The 23,685-nt window shown below is 33.2% G+C and overlaps 3 pseudogenes; all 3 read right to left on the reverse strand.

Annotated features, from left to right (window-relative positions):
- Window positions 1-17,516: 17,516 nt before the first annotated feature.
- On the reverse strand, window positions 17,517-19,187 carry LOC149544355 (DNA (cytosine-5)-methyltransferase CMT3 pseudogene; annotated as a pseudogene).
- A 1,243-nt stretch (window positions 19,188-20,430) lies between these two features.
- On the reverse strand, window positions 20,431-21,017 carry LOC149544356 (DNA (cytosine-5)-methyltransferase CMT3-like; annotated as a pseudogene).
- An 838-nt stretch (window positions 21,018-21,855) lies between these two features.
- Window positions 21,856-22,638, reverse strand: LOC149544357 (DNA (cytosine-5)-methyltransferase CMT3 pseudogene; annotated as a pseudogene).
- Between the last annotated feature and the right edge of the window lie 1,047 nt (window positions 22,639-23,685).

A 23,685-nucleotide genomic window follows, 5' to 3' on the forward strand; every position in this document is an offset into this window, starting at 1 on the left:
AAACCTTTTGGCTGGTCAATGTATACTTCCTCATCAAGAAATCCATTGAAGAATGCAGATTTAACATCCATCTAATATACTTTGAATCCTCTATGAGCTACATATGTAAGTAGAGTCCTAATACCTTCTAATATTGTAACAAGGGAAAAGTTTTTTTCTATAATCAATACCTTCTTCTTCTTGAGAATAGTCGTTACACACTAGCCTTGCTTTTTTTCTAGACACTTTTCCATCTTCATTCAACTTAATTTTGAATACCCATTTTGTGCCAATTACATTTTTATCCTTAGGCCTAGGAACAAGAGTCCAAGTATTGTTCTTCTCTATCTGTTCTATTTCTTCATTCATAGCTTCAATCCAACTTTCATTTTCTGAAGCATATTTAACACTTCTAGGTTCAAAATGAGCAAGTAGACATGTACCTTTTAACTTATTTCTTATCATTGTTCCATTTGATTTATCTCCAATAATTTGATCAAGTGCATGATTCCTTCTAACATATCTTGTTAATACAAGCTCTTTAGACTTTGAGTGAATTTTACTATCTTCATTATGTTCTTCAACTTCAAGCTTAGGTCCTTCTTTCTATGACTCGGGTCCATCATGCTCAGTTTGAACTAGCTCGGTAGTCTCTGATTGTGACTTGGGTCCTTTAGAATGCAACTTTATTTGTAGTGACTACAACTCGGTAACTATTGGAGATTTGGGGCACTACAGAGATGAATTCCCTTTTCTTTCATATAGATTTGGAAATGTGTTAGGTTCATAGTAAACAAATCTTTTGTAATCCTCTACCTCTTTTTTGCTTTCTTCTTCACTTCTTTCTGCAAACTCATCAATTCTTACATGTGCGCTTTCTATGATTTTATGAGTAGATAGATTCAAACATTTGTATGCTTTACTTCTGCATGAGTTTCCTAGAAATATGCCTTCATCACCTTTAACATCAAATTTTCCTTTTCTAGATTCTTTTAAGATGTAACATTTGCTGCCAAATACTTTCAAGTAACTTATATTGGGTTTGTAGCCATACCATAGTTCATAGGGTGTATGGTTAGAGTCCTTCAATTGAATTGTAGTGCTGATAGCTTCCTTCCTATATTTTATAGCAACATTCTTTTCAATCACTAGTTTCCTTGCACAATTCATGATGGATCTATTCCTTCTTTCAGCTATACCATTCTACTGAGGTGTACTAAGAGCTGATACTTGTCTTTTGATTCCTCTTTCAATGCAAAAATTATTGAATTCATTGGAGATGAATCCACCACCTCTGCCTGATCTCAAGAATTTCAATTCTTTTCTAGTTTCTTTTTCTACTCTTGCCTGAATACCATTTGAAGTTCTCAAAAGCTTCTAATTTTTCTTTTAGATACATCATAGTCATCATTCTAGAATAATCATCAACAAAAAGAATGAATAACTCTTCTCCACTATAACTTTCTATACCAATGGTTCCACATAGGTTAGTATGCACAATTTCCAAGACTTCTTCAGATTGATAGTTTTTTCTCTTAAAATTAGTCTTTCCCATTTTACCAATTTCACAATTTTTGCACAATCCAATATTAGATTTCTTCAGACTAGGAATACCTCTTACTCTCTTGAAGTTTTTTATCTTGACCATATTATCAAAGATTACATGACAATATCTTCTATTTCATAACCAAATTTCTTCTACTTGAGCAATGAAACATGAGCAATCACCAAGTTCAAGGTAAAATAGATTACCTCTAGTTTGCTTGCCTAATCCAACCAGATTTCCTTTGTCATCTAGTAGCTTTGTCATTCCATTCATGAGTTCAACCTTGAATTGAGTGTTGTTCAACTGTGCCACACTCAGTAGATTATGCTTTAGTCCTTCAACCCAATAGGCATTATCACAAACAAGTTCATTGGTCAATGAGATACGACCTTTTCCTTTTATGTAACAAGGTTCATTGTTTCCAAACCTTATACTACCTCCATCATAGTGTTCAAAATGCTCAAATTTTGATTTATCTCCAGTGATATGATCTGAACACCCACTATCAATAATTGATGTGTCATTCTTGCTAACATCAGAGATAAGTGCCATCTTATCTCCTTCATTATCAGATTCATCTATCACAAAAATGTATACCATTTCATCTTCACTATTATCAGAATTTTTAGCCATGAAACAAGGTTTCTTACCTTTTCCTTTGTAGGACTTATGACCTTTGACTTCCTTCTTGCCTTTGTGCTTGTGGGATTTCTTCTCATCTTTGCTTTCTCTATTTGGACATTTAGTAACAATATGACCAATTTCTTCACAAGAAAAATAGATTAGACAAATTTTACCTTTATGCTTTCATCTACCTCTGGAATATTTCTTTGCATGTAGGGCTTCAAAAACTTGAACATCACTATCAAAAATTTCTTCAGTTTCTTCCTTACTTTCTGATTGGTTTGCATTTCATTTCTTACTCTTCTCCTTGAGTGAAAGTTTTTTTTCAAATGCAGACTCAATATTCTTAGAACCAGGAACATAGTTATCATAGTTATCTAGTTCAAAAGTTGTCAATCTTCCAACTAGAGAATTGAAGGATAATTTTTTATTTGTATCACACCTCAATTCATGGATAGTAGATACTCGGATTGCATCGATAAAAAGAAGAGTTCTGAGTACCTTACTTACAACAGCTTCCTCAATGTCTCCTCTAGATGCTTTGATTGCACTTACACTGGCTTTGATTCTTTCCACATATTTTGCAATGTTTTCATCTTCTATAATCTTCATCTGGTCAAATTTTCCTCTAAGAATTTCTACTTTAGATCTTCTAACATTTTCATCTCCTCCATAGATATCTTTTAGCTTGGTCCACATTTCTTGAGCAGTTTTACAATCTCTTAACTCATCAAATTAAGCATAATTGAGAGAAAATGCAATGTCCATGGTCATGATGTTATGGTTCTTCTTCTCAACAATATCTTCAACTGATAAAGTTCCAATGGGAGTTTTTTATTCAACATCAAGATACTTGCAACTTGAATCACTGATGGTAGCTAGATGAAGCCTCAGAAGTCCCTGCCATACTACAAAGTTTTCTTTGTTCAGCATTTTAATCTCTCTCTTGTAACACATCCTAATCTTTGGCTTAGGTCCTTGAAACCTTCTTTGAAAGCACCAAAAGCTATAACACCAATTTTTGGGAATATAAGAAGAGTAACTAAGAGGGGAGGGGTGAATTAGTTACTAGTAAAATAAATCCCAAATCCCTTAGATGTCAACACAAAATTTAGACTAACAAATTGATTATTGTAGATGCTTAGTAAACATACAAAAATCATTGTAACTCAATAATCAATTATCTTTAAGGTATTATCAGTGATTACTTAATCTTAATTTTCAATCATGAGCGAAAAAAATGAACACAGACGATACCAATATTTAATGTGGAAACCTAATATGGGAAAACCCACAAATGTAACTAGTTACTATTTTTCACTCTTTTGAGGTGAGCCCTATTAGGAGCCAACCCCATCAAATGTTACAAAACACACTATAAGGTGTGACCTTGTTAAAGGATTTGATCACCCTATTAGAAGTGGCCTTGTGAGAGGTATTTGGATAAATCAATAGAACTTCCACCTTGTTAGAAGATTTACAAATGACTGTTAAACTAACTTTGTTAAGAGATTTGGATCGCTACTACAATGGCTAGAAAGTAACAATGAAATGACATGATTGAGATGCAACTAATTTTCTGATTACAGGCCTCTATTCTGGCATGTACTTAATCCTTCTTGATCAAATATAGCTTTTCTGCTCCTCAAGGATATTCTTCTTATCCTTCAAATTTGATTCCTCTCTTCATCACTTTCAATTCATTCACAATCTTTCACACTTTGAGATCAAAATTTGAGCTTTTATTTATAGATTTCAAACTATCAAGTCAGCTCAAATACAACTTAGAATAACTAATATTCATCACCATAGCCTAGCTAGAACTAATAGATAAATCAATTGGCCTTCATATGCCAAAATAAAAATGTCCTTCGTTAGGCAACCCATCTCGGTAGATACTGATTCGAAAGAAAATTATTATGTTAAACAATAGAAGCTTGGTTAACACTACAAACTTGCAATAACCAAGTGAGCTTAGTCACCAATGATATCATCCAACTTTCCTTCATTAACTAAGTCAGCTCGGTTAACACTCTTCCTCTACATGAATTCCTTTAATGCCTGAGTGAGCTTGGTAGATATTGACTTAGCATAGAAATGCTCGATAGACATAGAAAATTGTCTTCACTTACCAAGTGAGCTTAGCATGCACTGACTAACAACTAATATGACATTTGTGTAACATCAAAGACAACAAACAATTAATCAATTGTATCCAAGAGTTAATCACATTTTTACTCTATGTTACCTAACCTTTTTCTAAAGAAGATGATAAAGCACTTAGTCACTCACATAAACTTGCATTGCATATTGAAGTCCAAATCTATCATACCTATTGGATACAATTGTTCAAATTTCTATTGTCTTTGATGATACACAAATGTCATATCAGTTATTAAATAGAATCTACTGAGCTTAGATGGTTAGTAAAGTGAATTATAGAGTCTACCGAGCATTTCTGAATATCACACTAAGAAGTTAGTTTCCACTGAGCTCACTTGAGTGTCGAAGGATTTTAACTGCAGAAGTTAGTGTCTACTAAGCTCACTCGAGCGTCAAAGGATTCTGTGGTAGAAGTCAGTGGTAACCGAGCTCACAAGGTTGGTGAAGGAAAGTCAGTGTTTACTAAGTTCACTCAGTCTCCAAAGGATTTTGCAAAGTTTGCAGTGTTTATCAAGTTTACTCAGTCTCCAAAGGATTTTGCAAAGTCTGTAGTGTTTACCAAGCTTTAGTTGATTAACACTTGAAATCATTTTTGGAGCAATGTCTACCAAAATGGGTTGGCTAATGAAGGATTTCATTATTTTGGGAAATAAAGTATAATTGTTTCATGTAATGATTGTAGCTGATTGATGTAATGATTATTGATAATTGTATCTTGTAAATGAGTTGAGTTGACAAATTGTAAGGTATAAATAAAAGGTCATGTTGTGAATTCAAGAGTATGGATGAGTATGAATGAGCAAGAATGCAAGTGTGTTGATTGTAAAGAACATATGAGTGAATTTTGAAGAAGGATCAGATATCCTTGAGGAGCAGCAAACTTGTATTCGATTAGAGAGGATCTAGTGAAGCAGAATAGAGATTTGTATCAACAATTCAGTTGCATCTCATTCAAGTCACCTCATTGTTACTTTCTCACAATTGTAGTAGCGATCTTAACATCTCCTAATAGAGATGCTTTAAAAGCCATTTTGTAAATCCTCTAACAAGGTGGACAGTTCTATTGAATTGTTCTAAAGTCATCTACGAAGGCCACTCCTAGTAGGGTGATTAAATCCTTTAACAAGGTTGCACCTAACAATGTGTTTTGTAACCTTTAACAGGGTTGGCTCCTAACAAGGCTCACTTCAGAAGAGTGAAAATTAGTAGCTAGTTACTTGGTGGTTTTTCCATAGTGGGTTTCCACATTAAATCTGGTGTCTCTTGTGTTCATGTTATTTCTTTTATGCATGCAAGTTAAATATTTGTAAATGCTTAAAGATCAATAAGTTACAACATTTTTTTGTGTGGCTACTGAGTGACAGTAGTAAGTATTTTTTCAAAGACATCTAAGGGATTTGTGGATTTATTTTTGTGCTAAATGATTCACCTCCCCTCCCCCCTCTCAGTTACTCCATCTATATTTCCAACAATTGGTATCAGATATTTTGGTGCTTGCAAGAAGGATTTCAAGGATCTAAGCTAAAGATCAAGATGTCTTACAAGAGGGAAATTCCAAGGCTTAACAAGGATAACCTTTTAGCATGGCAAGGTCTCATGAGACTCCATTTGGCATCCATCAAAGATACAAGATTGAAATATCCTTATGTAGAATATGTGACTCCTTCTGGTACATTATCTATCAATGACATTGCTGAGAAGAAGACTCACAACACCATAATGATAGACATTGCATTAGCCCTAAGCTATGAAGAATTTGATGATATCAAGGACTGCAAAATGACTTTTGAAATGTGGAACAAGCTGAAAGATATCTATGGAGGAGATGCCAATGTGAGGAGAGCCAAAGTAGAAATTCTAAGAGGACAATTTGATCAGATGAAAATGAAAAAAGATGAGAACATTGCTAAATATGTTGAAAGAGTCAAAGCAAGTGTTAGTGCAATCAAATCTTCTAGAGGAGATATCAAGAATGAAACAGTTGTAAGTAAAGTTCTTAGAACATTACTTCCTATTTATGCAATTAGAGTTTCTGCAATTTAGGAAAGAAGATGTGAAGCAAACCATAAGATAAATTTAGAGGCCATAGTAAGAAGATTGACTACATTTGAGCTAGATAACTATGACAACTATGTTCTAGCTTCCAAGAATATTGAATCAGCATTTGAAGCCAAGCTTTCACTCAAAGAAAAGGGCAAGAAGATAAAGGAATCTCAGTCAAAAAGTGAAGAAGAATTAGAATAGAGTTCTGATAGTGATCTTGAGGTGGTTTAAGCTCTACTAGCAAGGAAATATTCTAGAGGCAAAGAAAAATATAAAGGTAAAGTTCCTCTAATCTATTTTTCATGTGAGGAAATTGGCCATATTGCTACTAGGTGCCCAAAAAAGAAAAAAAATGATGAAAAGAAAGGTCACAAGTACAATGGCAAGAAAGACTTCAAGTCATTCAAGGAAAAAGTTAGGAAAACATGTTTCATGGCTAAAGATTTGAAGGATTTTGACAATAGTGAAGATGAAATTATTTACATTGCTGTGAAAGATGAATCTAATAATGATGAGGAAGATAAGATGTCACTTATCTTTGATGTGAGAAAAAATGACACATGGATCATAGACAGTGGTTGTTCACATCATATGACTGGTGATAAAAAAAAGTTTGAAAATTTTGAAGATTATGATGGTAGTAGTGTGAGGTTTGGTAATAATAAACCTTGTTGCATAAAAGGAAGAGGAAGAATATCACTAACCAAAAGGCTTGTATTTGATAATGCCTATTGGGTTGAAGGCCTAGAACACAATCTGTTGAGTGTGACATAGCTACTCTTAATTGGATTCAAAGTGGGATTCATGCATGGAAAAGCAAGACTGTTGAATGAAAAAGGAAAGCTGATTGGATCAGGCATACAGACAAAAGGTAACTTGTTCTATCTTGAATTTGGTGAATGTTCATGTTTTATTGCTCAAGTTGAAGAAAGTTATTTATGGCATAGAAGGTTATGTCATGTGAATTTTGAGAACCTAGTGAAAATAAGAAAATTCAGGAAAGTAAGAGGCATTCCTAGTATAAAGAAACCTAAGGTTGGTCTATGCAAGAATTGTCAAGTTGTTAAGATGGGAAAGACTAGCTTTAAAAGTAAGAACTATCAGTCTAAAGAAATTTTGGAAATTGTGCATACTAATTTGTGTGGACCTATTGGAATTGAGAGCTATACTAGAGAAAAGTTCTTCATTCTTTTTGTTGATGAAGACTTTAGAATGATGACTATCATGTATTTGAGAAAGAAATCAGAAGCATTTGAGAAATTCAAATTGTATTTTGCCAAAGTTGAAAAGGAAATAGGGAAAAGACTGAAATGCTTCAGGTCAAACAAAGGTGGTGAATTCATCTCCCATGAATTCAATAACTTTTGCATTGAAAGAGGAATCAAAAGATAGGTATCAGCACCTAGAACTCCCAAGCAGAATTGAATAGCTGAAAGGAGAAATAGATCTATCATTGACTGTGCAAGAACACTAATGATTGAAAAGAACATTGCTATCAAATACTGGAAGGAAGCTTTCAGTACTGTAGTTCATTCCTTGAACCGAGTATAGCTAAAGAAGGACTCATTCAAAACCCCCTATGAGTTATGGTATGGCTATAAACCCAATGTAAGTTACCTAAAAGTATTTGGAAGTAAATGTTACATTTTGAAATAATCTCAAAAATGAAAATTTGATGTGAAGGGTGATGAAGGCATATTTTTGGGATATTCTTGCAAAAGTAAAGCATATAGATGTTTGAACTTGTCTACTCACAAAGTCATAAAAAGTGCACACGTGAAAGTTGATGAGTTTGCAAAAAGGACTGAAGAAGAAAGCTAAAAAAGACAAGAAGATTATAGGAGATTTTTTTTCATTAAACTTGATATAGTGCTACTTACATTTGTCAATCAAGAATTTTCTATTCCCGAGTCTTCAATAACCAAGTTGTAGGAACTCAAGTCTCATTCAGATGCTACTGAGCCAATGCCTACTAAGTCTATGGAACCCAAGCAATAGTTAGATCAGCTAGAGCTAGAAAGTAAAATACAAAATGAAGATAGTGGAACTCGGTCAAAAGGTAAGGAACCTATATTAGCTAAGTATGTCAAGAGACATCATGCACTAGATCATATTGTTGGATAAAAATCTAAAGGTACTATGACAAGAAGTAAGTTAAAAGGTACTTGTTTACTTGTTGATTTTGAACCTAGAAATCTCAAAGATGCATTGGAGAATGAAAATTAGATTGAGGCTATGAATGAAGAAATAGAGAAAATAGAGAAGAACAATACATGGACTCTTGTACCTAGGCCCAAAGATAAAAATGTGATTGGAACTAAGTGGGTATTTAGAAATAAGTTGAATCAGGATGGTAGGGTATCAAGAAACAAAGTTAGACTAGTATGTGAAGGCTAATTTTAAGAGGAAGGAATAGAGTATGGAGAGACTTTTTATCCTGTTCCAAGATTGGAAGGTGTCAAGACTTGCATATGCTGCACACAAAGGATTTAAGGTATATCAAATGGATGTCAAATCTATATTTCTCAATGGTATTCCAAATGAAGAAGTTTACATTGAACAGTCTAAAGGTTTTGTTGATCTAGACAAGAACGACATGGTCTACAAATTAAACAAAGCATTGTATGGTCTAAAACAAGCCCCAAGAGCATGGTATGAAAGATTGCATAACTATCTAATTTAGATTGGTTTTCAGAGAACTAATGATAACAGTATCTTGTATATCCAGGAAGGACCAGATAACAAGATTGTTTTGGTAGAAATATTTGTGGATGATGCATTTTTTATAGGGAATGATGATCTATGCAAAGAATTTGAGATGTCAATGTTTGGTGAGATCAAATTCTTTGTTGGTCTTTAGATTCAATAGAGAAAGAATGGTATCTACATTACTCAGTCTAAGTACATCAAGGAGATACTCAAGAAATTCGGTATGGAAGATTGTAAACCAGTTGGAACACCTATGTGTATTGGAAAAAAGCTTACCAAGGATGATGAATCAAAGGAGGTAGATTATAAATTATATAGATCTATGACTAGAAAGTTGGAGTATGTAATTCATACAAGACCTAATATTGCTCTTGCAATTGGTGTTGTAGCAAGATTTTCAAAAAAATCAAAAGAAAATCACATGATGGCAATCAAAAGGATCATGAGATATTTAAAAGACATTGAAGATTATGGATTATGGTATAAATTTGGAGGCAATCTGGACTTGAAAGTGTTTACTGATGCTAATTGGGTAGGAAACATTGATGACAGAAAGAGTTCAAGTGGAGGAGCATTCTTTCTTAGAAAGAGGTTGGTTTCTTGGACAAGTAAAAAGAAAAATTGTACATTCCAATCTATAGTAGAAGCAAAGTATGTTGCTGTAGTAGTAAACTATTCTAATATTTTTTGGTTTAAATAGTTATTGGAAGGCATGAATGTTGTGATCAAGGAACCAGTTGTTATGTTTTGTGACAATACAAGTGCTATCAACATATCTAAGAATCCAGTGATGCATTCAAAAACTAGGAACATTGCAATAAAATATCATTTTTTCAGAGAATTGATGTAGGATAAGGAGATTAGATTGAAATATGTTCATACAAAAGAATAAATTGTTGACATATTCACTAAGCCATTGCCTAAGGATGCATTCTTGTATCTTAGAGGTAAGTTAGGGGTCATTCCCCTATCTAAAGTTCATTAAAATGAACTTTTAGTGATGCATAAATAGGAACTAAGTTGGCGATCTATCAGTTGATGTAATATAATTAGGAAACATTGCATATGAATCAGTACTCAAGGTACATTGTTACTCATTTGGTATGTGTTCTCTTCGGCATGTGTTATCAAAGAGGGAGAATCTACTATCATATTTTTGAAATTTGAATATATATGAGGAAGAGTGTACTATTTGAAATGAAGCTATGTAATTCCTTCACAGAGGGAGATTACTATATTAGAGAAGATTATGGAATATAATCTAAGAGGGAGAAATTGTTCTGTTAGAAAAATGCTTGTTTTCAAATTTCATCTGCTATGACAAATGTTGAAATGTGTTTTGTCTTTGATAATACACAAATGTCATATCAATTATTAGATAGAGTCTACTGAGCTCAGTTAGTTAGCAAAGTGAATTACAATCTACTGAGCATTTCTGAATATTACACTAAGAAGTCAGTTTCTACCATCCTTACTCGAGCATTGAAGGATTTTTATGGCAGAAGTTAGTTTCTACCGAGCTCACTCTGGCATTGAAGGATTTTGTGGAAGAAGTCAGTGGTAACTGAGCTCACAAGGTTGGTGAAGGAAATTCAATGTTTACCAAGTTCACTCAATCTCCAAAGGATTTTTGCAAAGTCTGTAGTGTTTACTGAGTTCACTCAGTCTCCAAAGGATTTTGCAAAGTCTACAATGTTTATCGAGCTTCAGTCAGTTAATACTGGAAATCATTTCTGGAGAAATATCTACCAAGTTGGGTTGGCTAATGAAGGATTAAATTATTTTGGGAAATAATGTATAATTATTTCATGTTATCATTGTAGCCAATTTATATAATGATTATTGATAATTGTATCTTGTAAATGAGCCCATTTGACAAATTGTAAGGTATAAATAAAAGGTCAAGTTGTGAATTCAAAAGTATGGATGAGTATGAATATGTGAGCATGCAAGTTTGTTGATTATAAAGAACATATGAGAAAATTTTGAAGAAGGATTAGATATCATTGAGGAGTAGCAAAGTTGTATTCAATTTGAGAGGATCTAGTGAAGTGGAGTAGAGATCTTTATTAGCAATTTAGTTGCATCTCATTCAGGTCACCTCATTGTTACTTTCTCACAATTGTAGCAGTGATCTTTAAATCTCCTAACAGATTTGCTTTAACAACCATTTTGTAAATCCTCTAACAAAGTGGACAGTTCTATTGAATTGTTCTAAAGTCCTCTAGCAAGGCCTCTCCTAGTAGGGTGATTAAATCCTTTAACAAATTTGCACCTAACAATGTGTTTTGTAACCTTTAACAGGGTTGGCTCCTAACAGGGCTCACTTTAGAAGGGTGAAAATTAGTAGCTAGTTACTTGGTGGTTTTCCCATATTGGGTTTCCACATTAAATTTGGTGTCTCTTGTGTTCATTTTATTTCTTTTATGCATGCAAGTTAAATATTTGTGAATGCTTAAAGATCAATAAAAAGTTACAACATTTTTCTATGTGGCTACCGAGTGACAATAGTAACTAGTTTTTCAAATACATCTAAGGAATTTATGGATTTATTTTTGTGGTAACTAACTAACCCCCCCTAGTTACTCCATCTATATTTCAAACAATACCTAGGTTAGACAAGTGTTGATAGACAATGATGAGGGGTTAAATATTGTTTCCTTTAACGATGTTCAACAATTGGGTCTCTCTTAATTTGCTTTTAACCATAGAGGTAAAATCACTATAAAAAATTATGATGAAGCTAAAAGCTCCTCTAAAGATCTTATCATGTTAACTATTATGACTAGTTTTGAGTAAAAAGATGTGGTATCTCAAGTTCTTGAGATTCCACTCGCATAAAACATTATGCTAGGGAGACTTTGCATACATAACATGTGTGTTGTTACATCAACTTTTCATCACTGAATTAACTTTCATTTTAATGGTATGAAATTTTTGATTCCTAGGGATAATTTTATGTCAATAAACACACTCATTTGTTGAATCCGTAGTTCCATTTAATATACTTGCTAATGAAGCTATAACCTCCCTTGCTAATTGTGAGAAGAAACTAAGAATGCTAATAATTAGTATGGGAGAGTATATCTTGGATTCTATTATTGTATTGCTAGTTTCCATACACTCCTATGGGATATCAATTGAGCACATGAAGCCCTCATCTTTAGCTACAACTATTTACAACACATTTTTCCAAGCCTTATTCTCTTTACAAGATAAAAAACAAGATTAAGCTATTAGGGATTAGATATATATGAAAGAAGAACCAACTAATGAGGTTGTAGGAAACACCCCTATTTCTCCTAAGAAGTATGGAGAATGTTATCAATTTTTCAAAAATATGGGTTATCCCAGACATGGACCTTTGGAAAAAGAAAAATTCTTGGTGAACCATTGATTCATACCAATGGTCTCACAAAAAAAGATACTACTAGCTTAGGATGTGATGTTGATGATAGTCTTCCTATTTACGATCATGAATCCATAATAAATAGTGATTTAGAAGATGAGATTCAACCCATGGCTAATACTATTCCAATGGAAGGTCTTATTTCTTCTACCTCCATTATTTGGTGAGAAAATGAGGTACATAATGATCATAGTCTTGAGGCTTCCACTTCTATATAGTTGAAGTTTGATGAGTTAGACATTGAGGATCTTAATAGAGATTGAATCAAGAAAACAATTGCTTGCCTTATATTTAATGATCAAATTTTTGACTGAAATTAATATGAGTGGGATGCTCTTTATGCCACATCTCATGAAGTGGTGGTAGATGTTGTGTATTCCTATGCTAATCAAACCAATGTAGTTGGTGAGTCTTTTGTAGAGTTTGACAAGTTGGATTCTCACCTTTCTTTAGTGGATCACACTAATACTTTGAGGCCTTATTCCACTTTTGGTACCTTTGAATATTTCCCTATAGGTCCTAACTTTCTTGTCATGAGAGATGACCCCTTTCATATTGACAACCTAGAATCTTCCAGTTTGTTATCCCTCATGCACCCTAATTTCATTGACTAGTCTACACAAAGTCAACCACCTAATATTCAATCATTTCAAAATTACTTTGAGTTTTCTTTCTACCCAAGTTGATGTTACCCTCTAAGCCTAAGCTTAACATTACTCCTTTAGTTCATTCCTATGATGTGATTCTTAAGACATTTCTTCCTAATAAGCTCATTACACTACCTGATAATTTAAGACCTTATCACCCTGAGGTTAAACCTCCTTGGTGGAGAGAGGATCAATTTTGAAATTATCATAGGACCAAAGGAAATGAAACTAATCATTGTCTCATTCTTAAGGATGTATACAAGATCTTATTGATGAAGGAAAAGTTGCTACTTATGGGTTGGTTAAAAACTCTGATCATAAGGATTTCAAAAAACCTCTCCCTAAGTATGAGCAAGGAAAATTGTCAAATGTAAACAAGAAGCATCATGAATCTAAGATCAATGACACATATAATAACAAAGACAGTATTATACATATGCTTGATCTTGTTGATGAAGAAGGCATCTATATGATGAGGCCTAAATTTGATGAAGAACCTATTTATACCACTAATGATGGGAAGGCATAAAGTGATCTTGAGAATGCTTGATTCCTCTCAACACATTTATGATAATAGATCTATGGTTTCACTTAGGATTATAGCTCCCTCTTTCCCTTTTGGTGAAAGACTAAATATTATTACTAAGCATCAATCCAAATTTTTCCTTAAAGTTGTAGATAATCTGAAACAAGCTAATATGAAACAAGTAGAGTCTTCTTCCTCTAAGAAAACCTCTACCACTTATGATATTGTGAACCAATTGCAATGTACTCCCACTCAAATATCTATCTTTGAGTTTCCCCAGTTATCTCCTTTGCACAAGGAGATCCTTGAGAAGGCTTAATGCTCAATGAGTGTCCCTATTCATATTGATGTGGATTTTCTCCAAGATATGGTTAATCACATTTTTACTCTTTGTTACCTAACTTTTCCAAAATAAGATGAAAAAGTTCTTAGCCACTCACATAACCTTGCATATTCAAGTCCAAATCTATTGTACCTATTCTAGATAAGTGTTGATAGAAAATGATGCAGGGTTAAATATTATTTCCTTTAATGTTGTTCCACAATTGGATCCCTCTAAATTTGTTATTGACCTTAATGCTCAATCAATATCAAAGCTTATGATGAAGTTAAACACTCCTGTAATGATCTTATTGTGATATATATTTAGGTTGGTCTTGTAGAAAAATATGTGGTATCCTAATTTATTAACATTCTACTTGCATAAAAATATTTTTCGAGGGAGACCTTAGATACATAACATGGATGTTGTTTCATCAATTTTTCATCACTGAATTAACTTTCATTTTAATGGTATGAGAGTGTTGACTGTATGGGATAATTCAATGTGAATAAGCACACTCACTATTGTTTAATCCATAGTTCCAAATAATATAGTTTCTAATGAAGCTAGAACCTCCCTTGCTAATTGTAAGAAGAAGCTAAAATGATGAGCATCATGTTGACCTTATGGTCAAATAATTTGTCAATTAGTCACTAAAAACTTAATCATTTGGTTGGTTACATTTCTACAGAGCTTCACCAGTAGAAAATAGTGTAAGCTAAGCTTCACTACCAAGCTTCACAATCTAAAATTAGTGTAAGCCAACCTTTATAGTGTCTACCGAGCTTCACAGAGTCTATCAAGCTTCATAGTGTAAACCAAGTAGAAAGTAGTGTTAATTGAGATTTGCAGTGTTAACTAACCTTATCAGTGTCTACCAAGCTAGTCGTGCTAACCAAACAAAAGGAAGGTAGTGTTGACCAAGTTGTAGTGTCAATTGAGCCCTTTAGTATCAATCAAGTTCTATAGTGTTCATTGAGTCATTAGTGCTAACCAAGTTCATGCCTACTCTCAAGTGATCAATGTAGATGGAGCACTAGTGTCAATCAAGTGCTAGAGCTAGCCAAGTTCACTATGTTGTTGAGTGTCAGAATATCACCTGAGTCGTCTTAAGAACCCAAGTATCAACAGTGAGCCAAGTTGGTGAAGAATATTGAATATGGTATTATAGATAACTCTAGAACACAATTAATTGGATTGGTATATAATATATCTCTTCATACCCAAATGAGAAATAGTGTAACAAGTAAGAAGAAGAATGAATGTGAATTAGAAGACAAGGGCTATAATTAGTATAAGGAAAAGAAGAGTCTCATCCATCACATTAAGGTGATCATTCTACATCAAAGGAATCTCATATAGAAAATCAAGTTGTAGAGCTAAGATAGACTATAGGTTCATCCTAACAGTTACATCAGTCAAATCCTCTAACAAGGTGGAGTTAATAGTCTTATTCAAAAACTCCTAGCTGAGTGCATACTTCATTGTATTGTATAAATCCTTTTACAAGGTCGAACTAATAGTCCTTATTGCTCCTAACAAGGAAGATCACTAGAAGTGATCAATTATAAGCCTTAACAAGACAAATTTATAGTGCAGTATCATAGTTTATGGGTATCATCCCCACCATAATTTTACTTTCTATTTGGAAGGTTTTTGGGTCACCAAATATTGTATCTAGTGTTATCAATGTTTTATTTCTTTCAGTCTTTCATGCATGCAATCAGATCAAATTAATATATGAATAATTAATTGGTGATTTGATGTTAAAGTTTTATTATTTCCTAATTTAGCCCTCCCCTCTCAGTCATCTAGCCCACCTTATGTTTCCAAGATATTGATATGGGAGAGTACACTCTAGATTCTATTATTACTTTTTCAGTTTCCATGTGCTCCTATGAGAGACTAGTTTAACACATTAAGCCCTCATCTTCAACTATAACTATTTATGGCACTTTTTTCCAAGCCTTATTCATTTTAGAAGATGAAAAAGAAGAGAAAGCTAATAGGGAAAATATATATTTGAAAGAAGAACAAACTAATGAGTTCATACATACTACACCTATTTCTTCTGAGAAGTATGAAAAAAGTTAACAATTTTTTGAAAAGATGGATTATCCTAGACATGGACCTTTTATAGCTGATAAATATGTTGTTTTTGAACCCATGATTTATACCAATGGTTGCATGAGAGAAGACACTACTAGCTTAGGATATGATGTTAATGACAATCTTCCTATTTATGATCAAGAACCCCCTACAACTAGTGATTTAAAAGATGATATTCAGCCCATGGCTACTACTATTGTAGAGGAATATTTTATCCCTTCTAAATCCATTCTTTAGGGAGAAAATGAGCTACATAAAGATCACAATGTTGAAGCTTCCACTTATATATAACTTGAGTTTGATGAGTTATACATTGAGGATCCTAATAGAGAATAAATCAACAAAAACATTACTCTCCTTATAGTTCATGACTAAATTTTTGACACAAATGAATATGAGTGGGATGCTCTTTATGTCACATCTTATAAAGTGGGGTTAGTTGTTGTGCATGCCTATACTAATCAAACCAATGTAGTTGATGTGTCTTTTGTAGCATTTGACAAGTTTGATTCTCAACTTGATTTAGTGGATCAGGATGATACTCTTTGAGCTTGTTCCAATTTAAGTACCTTTCAAGATTTATCACTAGAAATGACACCTTTCATATTAACAACCTAGAATCTTCCACTTTGTTATCCCTCATGCATCTTGATCTCATTGACTAGTCTATCCAAAGTCAACTACCTAAGATCCCATCTTTTAAAAATGACTATGAGATAACTTACTACCCAATTTCACGTGACCCTCTAATCCTAATCTTAAGATTACTCCTTTAGTTGATTCCTATGATATGATTCTTAAGACATTTATTGCTAATAAGGTTAACTTCTTCAAGCATTCTAATATATATATCTAAAACATAGGGTAATGGGATTTCCCATATGTCATTTCATCTCAACTCTCTAAGTTTAGAATTGATACAAAGTTATAAATAACATTCTCAAGAACGTGTGCTTCACTTTGTTGCTTACTTTCAGCAACCCCACTCATCTCAAAAGAAACTTCAGGCTTGATCTTGTAATCTTTCCTAATACTTTTATTATTGTGTGTCCCCCTTTCAATAGCTCCATTCCATTTGGAGGAAGATATACCATATTCATTTCACACCTCTAATATTGAATCAAAGGTTGTGGGCATAGTTTCAGGTGGAAGAACATGTAAGGTTATGTAAGTCACATCATAGCCCATATCATAATAAAACTCACATGGTGGTATTTGTCTTTTCTCTGTCTCTAAAATCTTCATTGGAAACACTCTAAAAATATTTAAACTTTGATGTCATCCATTCAAGAAAATCATCATCTTTTATTTTAGACAAAAAGAATGATTTTGGTTCATGAATAGGAGCTTGTGTTCTTATGATTGTATCCTTTTCTTGATAAAACATTTGTGAAGTAAAATTATGGTTTCTGTCAGCTATCTCAAAATACTCATGAATTCTACCTATGAGGCTCAGCCCTAGTGGCCATAGTTGGAACTATTTCATCCCACCATAAACAACCAAAAAAATTCATGAAAAAACCTTTTTCAAATTGTATTGCATGATCTAGAACCAATGGCTTTCCCGATGGTGACATTACTCTTTACATAGAGGTACCCAATTCCAAAACATTATTTGGTCTTTCAAGTACACTAGAAAGATCCCTAAATTTTTTCCCCTTTCTCTAAGGAATTTAGTAGACACATTGATAATCATTGTCATTCAACTAGAGTGACCTATGGTCATAAAGAATAGCTTTCTTTGATGTCTTATTGAAGGTTGCATATGATATTTAACCTTTCATAACTTCTTTAGGAATTCTACTATCTCTCTAAACTTTAGGGGAAAGGGATTTTCCAAATGCTTTATGAATATGGAAACATTGGCTTTCATCACAAGTAACCATAATGCACTCCCATTCATTAGGTACACTATGTCTAAAAACCAAATCATGTGTTGGTAGTGAATATTACAAAATTTTCTCAGATGGTTTTACTACCCATAAGAAAGAATGCATATGAAACAATGGGAGTACATAACACCTAATTGGCATCATGCCAAGCCTTTCTTGATAACTCATATTGTATCAAACAACTTAGGGCATAATGGTGAGGGAATCCAATTACACAATTTAAGAATATAAACAATATTCTTTATCAAAGCATATGGTGGCCTCATGGAGTTGAAAAATATTGAGCTTTAATTTGATGCATTAAAAAAAATCATTATTTCATTTTTTTACACAAAAAGCCTTATTTTGATTCATGAGTAGAAGCTTGTATTTTAATGACTATATAATCTTCTTGATAAAACCATTGAGAGGTATAATTATGGTTTCTACCAACTATCTCAAAACATTATACAATTCTATCTATGAGGTTCAAATCTACTAACTGCAATTGGCACTATTTCATACCATAAATAACCAAAAGTTTTAATGGAATAACCTTTTTAAAAAGTTATTGAATAATCTTTAACTAATGGCTTTCCTAATGGTGACCCTCTCCATAGAGGTATGTAATTTTATAATTTTATTCTTAGTCCAAAGAGTACACTCGAAAGATCCTTAAAGTAATATGAATTTCTCTTAGGAATTTAGTAGACACATTGATAATCTTCTTTATAGAATTAAAGCAACCTATGATCATAAATAATAGCCTTTGTTTATGTTTTCTTGAATCTTGTATATGACATTGTAACATTTTATAACTTCTTTAGGCATTCTAATATATGTCTAAAACTTAGGGAAAATGGATTTCCCATATGTCATTTCATCTTGACTCTCTGAGATTAAAATTGATGCAAGGTTAGAAATAACAATCCTAAGAACAAGTGCATTTTCAAGATTTCAATATTGATTTTAATCATAAGTAATCATGTTGAACTCACATTCATTAGGGACATCACCTCTAACAACCACATAGTGTATTGGTAGTGGATATAGAAAAAATTTCTCAAATAGCTTTGCTCCCCATAAGTAAGAACACATGCAAAATATTGAGAGTCTATAACACCTAATTGTCATCATTTCAAACCTTGCCTAATCATTCATATGTATAAAATGACTCAATTTATAATGGCCAAGGAATTCATTACATAATTTAAGATTATCAACAACATTCTCCATAAAAACATATCATATCTTTAAACTTGGATAGGATACATAACCATAATTTGCCTTTGATTTCACCACAAAAGAATGGATGAAAGCCTAAAAAAAAACCAAAATACCCTTCTTGTCCCCCTAAAAAAAAGAATGTAATGAAAGGAGGGAATATAATTTTGATTATCAAATCAAATCTCAATAAATGCTACAAGGAAAGCATGTGACTAAATGTGTATGTAGATCATATAGGGTACAAAATGAGGAGGAAATCTTAGAAGAAGGAAGAAACAAGATTGGAGCTAAAATGTAATATTGTCAAGGTCACCTATAGAGTTAAAAAAAACCATGAAGGCAATAAAGAAACCAAATCAGGTCAAAAATAGCAACCAACCTAAATTGATGGGCCTCAACTTGGCTAGAACAATACTGTTGAGATTGAGCCGATGACATTTGATAATACACCAAAAAAAAAGGGTATAGAAACACTCAATGGAAGCTTAGTTAGAATCAAGGAGAGAGGGTCCCCAAACCAACAATCCATAATGAACCATAGGTAGGAGTAAGGAGTCCAAGAGGGAAAACTTGGATGAAGCATCTTGTAAATGATGTTTGAAGCATTACCTCTCGACCATGGCAAGGGATCATATACCCTTACTAATCCTAAGCTAGATAGCAAGTCTCAAATTGAAGGAAGGTCCATATAACTTTAACCCAAGGTAGACATATGGTGTGGTGATCTCTTAATCATGAGCCTAGAAGTAGAAGTGCATATGATTGGTCCTCAGGTAGTTGAAGACCAAAACCTTGATCTTTCTTAGGTTTACTGAGAGTTGATGTAGGTCGTAAAAGGAGGAAAAGCCATTGAAAGTCTATGAATATAATAAACCACTACACACCAAAAATAAAAAGGGAGAATAAACTCCTTAGGGGTAGAAGGAAAAGTAAACACAACAACTATAGTTAAGTCAACAAGGTTACTTATGGCATTGATAGTAACCATGGCCTCATTTTCATCATTTCAAGGAATAAAATAATGCACATGGGAAGACCCCATAGTGGGAATATGAGGTAACTCACCATCAAGGGCTATATTTAGATCATTGGCATGTGAATCCAAATGAGGAGAGCCCTTAAGACATGTAGTGGTGAGCAAAAGAAAACTTTCTCCATGAAGAAGACTTATGTTGGTTTAGCTTTCATAATCTAGAACCAATGGCTTTTCGGGTGGTGACTCTCTCCATTAAGATATCTAATTCCATAAATTTATTTAGTCTAAATAACTAGACATGCCACCACATCTAGAGTACAAATAAAACAACTTTAACTTAGGCTTGGAAACAAGTATTTTTCTCAATGTTTGTTTCACTTTTTTTCTTACTTTCAAACACCCCACTCACCTCAATAAATGAAACTTTAGGTTTGACCTTGCATTCTTTCCTAAAACTTTTATTATTTTGTGTCTTTCTTTCAATAGCTCGATTCCATTTAGAGGGAGGTATATCAAAATCATTACATACCTCTAAGGTTGAATCAATGGTTGTGGGTATAGTTTCAAGTGGCATAACATGTAAAGTTATGTAAGCCAAATCATAGCCCATATCTTAATGAAATTCACATGGTGGTATTTGTATTTTCTCTTCATCTGAACCAATCATTGGTGACACTCGCACAATATTGACTTTGATGTGATGCATTCAAGAAAAACATCATTAAATATTCTAGATAAAAAGATTCATTTTGGTTCATGAATAGAAGCTCTTGTTTTTATGATTGTATCATTTGCTTGATAAAACATTGGCTAAGTAAAATTAATTTTTTGTCAGTTGTCTCAACATACTCAAAAATTCTACCCATGAGGCTATGCCCTGGTGATCAAAGTTGGCACTATTTCATCACACCATTAACAACCAAAAGTTTTCATCATTTTTTTTTTACAAATGTTATCCAATGCTCTAGAATGGATGGATTTCCCAATGGCGACATTACTCTTTCAAGTACACTAGAAAGATCCCTAAATTTTTCCCCTTTTCTTTTAAGAATTCAAAAGACACATTGATAATCATCTTCATTCAACTAGAGTGACCTATGATCATAAATAATATCCTTCATTGATATCTACTTGAAGGTTCCATATGACATTTCACCTTTCATAATTTCTTTAGGCACTCTAATATCTTGTTGAAACTTAGGGAAAAGGGATTTTCATATGCTTTTTGAAGATTGCAACATTGGTTTTCATCATGAGTAACCATATTGCACTTCCATTCATTAGGGAAACTATTTCTAACAACCACATCGTGTGTTGGTAGTGAATATTGTTAAATTTTCTCAGATGGCTTTACTCCTCAAAAGAAAGAATGCATGGGAAACAATGGGAGTTCACAACAACTAATTACCATCATGCTAGGCCCTTCTTCATAATTTATACGTATCAATAAAATCAAGCCATTATGGCAAGGAAATCCATTACACAATTTAAGAATATAAGAAAAACTCTTTATCAAAACATATGTTGTTCTCAAGAAACTGAAAAATATTAAGCTTTGATTTGACGCATTCAAGAAAATCATCATCCTATATTTTACACAAAAAGACATGTTTTGGTTCTTGAGTAGAAGCTTGCATTTTTATGACTATATCCTCTACTTGATAAAATTTTTGAGAAGTATGCTTATGGTTTCTTTCACCTATCTCAAAAAATTATAGAATTATACTGATTAGGTTCCACTCTAGTGACTGCAATTGGCAATATTTCATACCATAAATGACCAAAAGGTTTCAAGGAATAACCTTTTACAAAAGTTATTATATAATCTAGAACCAATGGCTTTCCTGATGGCGACTCTCTCTATAGAGGTATCCAATTTCACAATTTTATTTAGTTTGAAGAGTACACCAGGAAGATCCCTAAAGTAATCCCCCTTTTTCTTAGGATTTTGGTAGACTCATTGATAATCATCTTTATTCACCTAAAGAGACCTATGATCATAAAGAATTGCCTTCTTTAATGTCTTCATAAAGGTTGTATATGACATTTAACCTTTCATAATTTCTTCGTGCATTCTAATATATGTCTGAAACTTAGGGGAAGGGCATTCCCATATGCCATTTCATCTCAACTCTTTGAATTTAAAACTGATTCAAGGTTAGAAATGGAATTCCCAAGAACAAGTGCCTTTTGAAGATTTCTATATTTATTTTCATCATAAGTAACCATGTTTCTCTCCCATTCATTAAGGATATCACCTCTAACAACCACATAGTGTGTTGGTAGTGGATATAGAAAAAGTTTCTCAATTACCTTTCCTCCCCACAAGTAAGAACACATGCAAAATAGTGGGAGTCTATAACACCTAATTGCCATCATGCCGAACCTTACTTGATATTTCATATGTATCAAATGACTCAAGGCATAATGGAAAAGGAATTCATTACATAATTTAGGAATATCAACAATATTCTCCATCAAAACATGTCACGGGTTTAAACTTGCATAGGATGCATATGCACAATGTTCCTTTCATCCCATCACAAAAGAATGGAAAAAAGCCTAAGCCTACAAGAAAAAAAAAACATCCTTCCTATCCCCCTTAAAAAAAGAGTATAATAAAAGGAGGGAATATAATTTTGATTATCAAATCTAATTGTTGAAAAAGCTACAAAGAAAGCATGTGACTAAATGTGTATATAGATCGTATTGGGTACAAATTAAGGAGGAATTCTCAAAAGAAGGAAGAAACAAGATTGAATGTGAAATGTAATACTACCAAGGTCACCCGTAAAGTTGTATAAACCACAAAAGTGATGAAGAAACCAAATCAAGTCAAAAATGGTCGCCAACCTAAAGAGATGGACCCCAAACTTGGCAAAAACAATATTGTGGTGGGTGAATTGATTACATCTCATAATACACCAAAGATATAGGGTTTGGACATACTCGATGAAAGCTTATTTAGAATCGAGGAGAGAGAGTCCCAAAACTAGAAAGCAATAAAGACCCATCAGTTAGACCAAGGAGTCTAAAAGGGACAACTTGGATAAAGCATCCTGAAAGTGATGTCTAAAGTACTCTCTCTCAAGTATGGCAAGGGAGCCCATACTCTTAGTAACCCTAGGATAGATGATAGGTCTCAAATTGAAGCAAGGTCCAGAGGACTTGACCCCAAGGTACACATATGATGTGGTGATCTCAATCTCATCACTCTAGAAGTAGAAGTATGGATGACAGGTCTTCAGGTAGTTGAAGATCATAACCTAAGTCTTGTTTAGGTTCATTGAGAAGTCTCTAAGACAATGAACCACAACACTTCCAAAAATAAAAAGGACAATGAAATCCTTAGGGGCATAAGGAAAAGTAAAGACAACAAATAAATTTAAGTAAACAAGGTTACTTATAGCTTTAATAGCAATCATGTCCTCATTTTCATCAGTTGAAGGAACAACATAATGAACAAGAGAAAATCCCATAGTGGGAATATGAGGTAACTCACCATAAAGGGCTATATTTAGATCATTGGCATGC

This window comes from Cupressus sempervirens, chromosome 8, assembly GCF_028749045.1.
Source record: "Cupressus sempervirens isolate cs-2001-9-10 chromosome 8, ASM2874904v1, whole genome shotgun sequence".
NCBI classification, from domain to species: domain Eukaryota; kingdom Viridiplantae; phylum Streptophyta; class Pinopsida; order Cupressales; family Cupressaceae; genus Cupressus; species Cupressus sempervirens.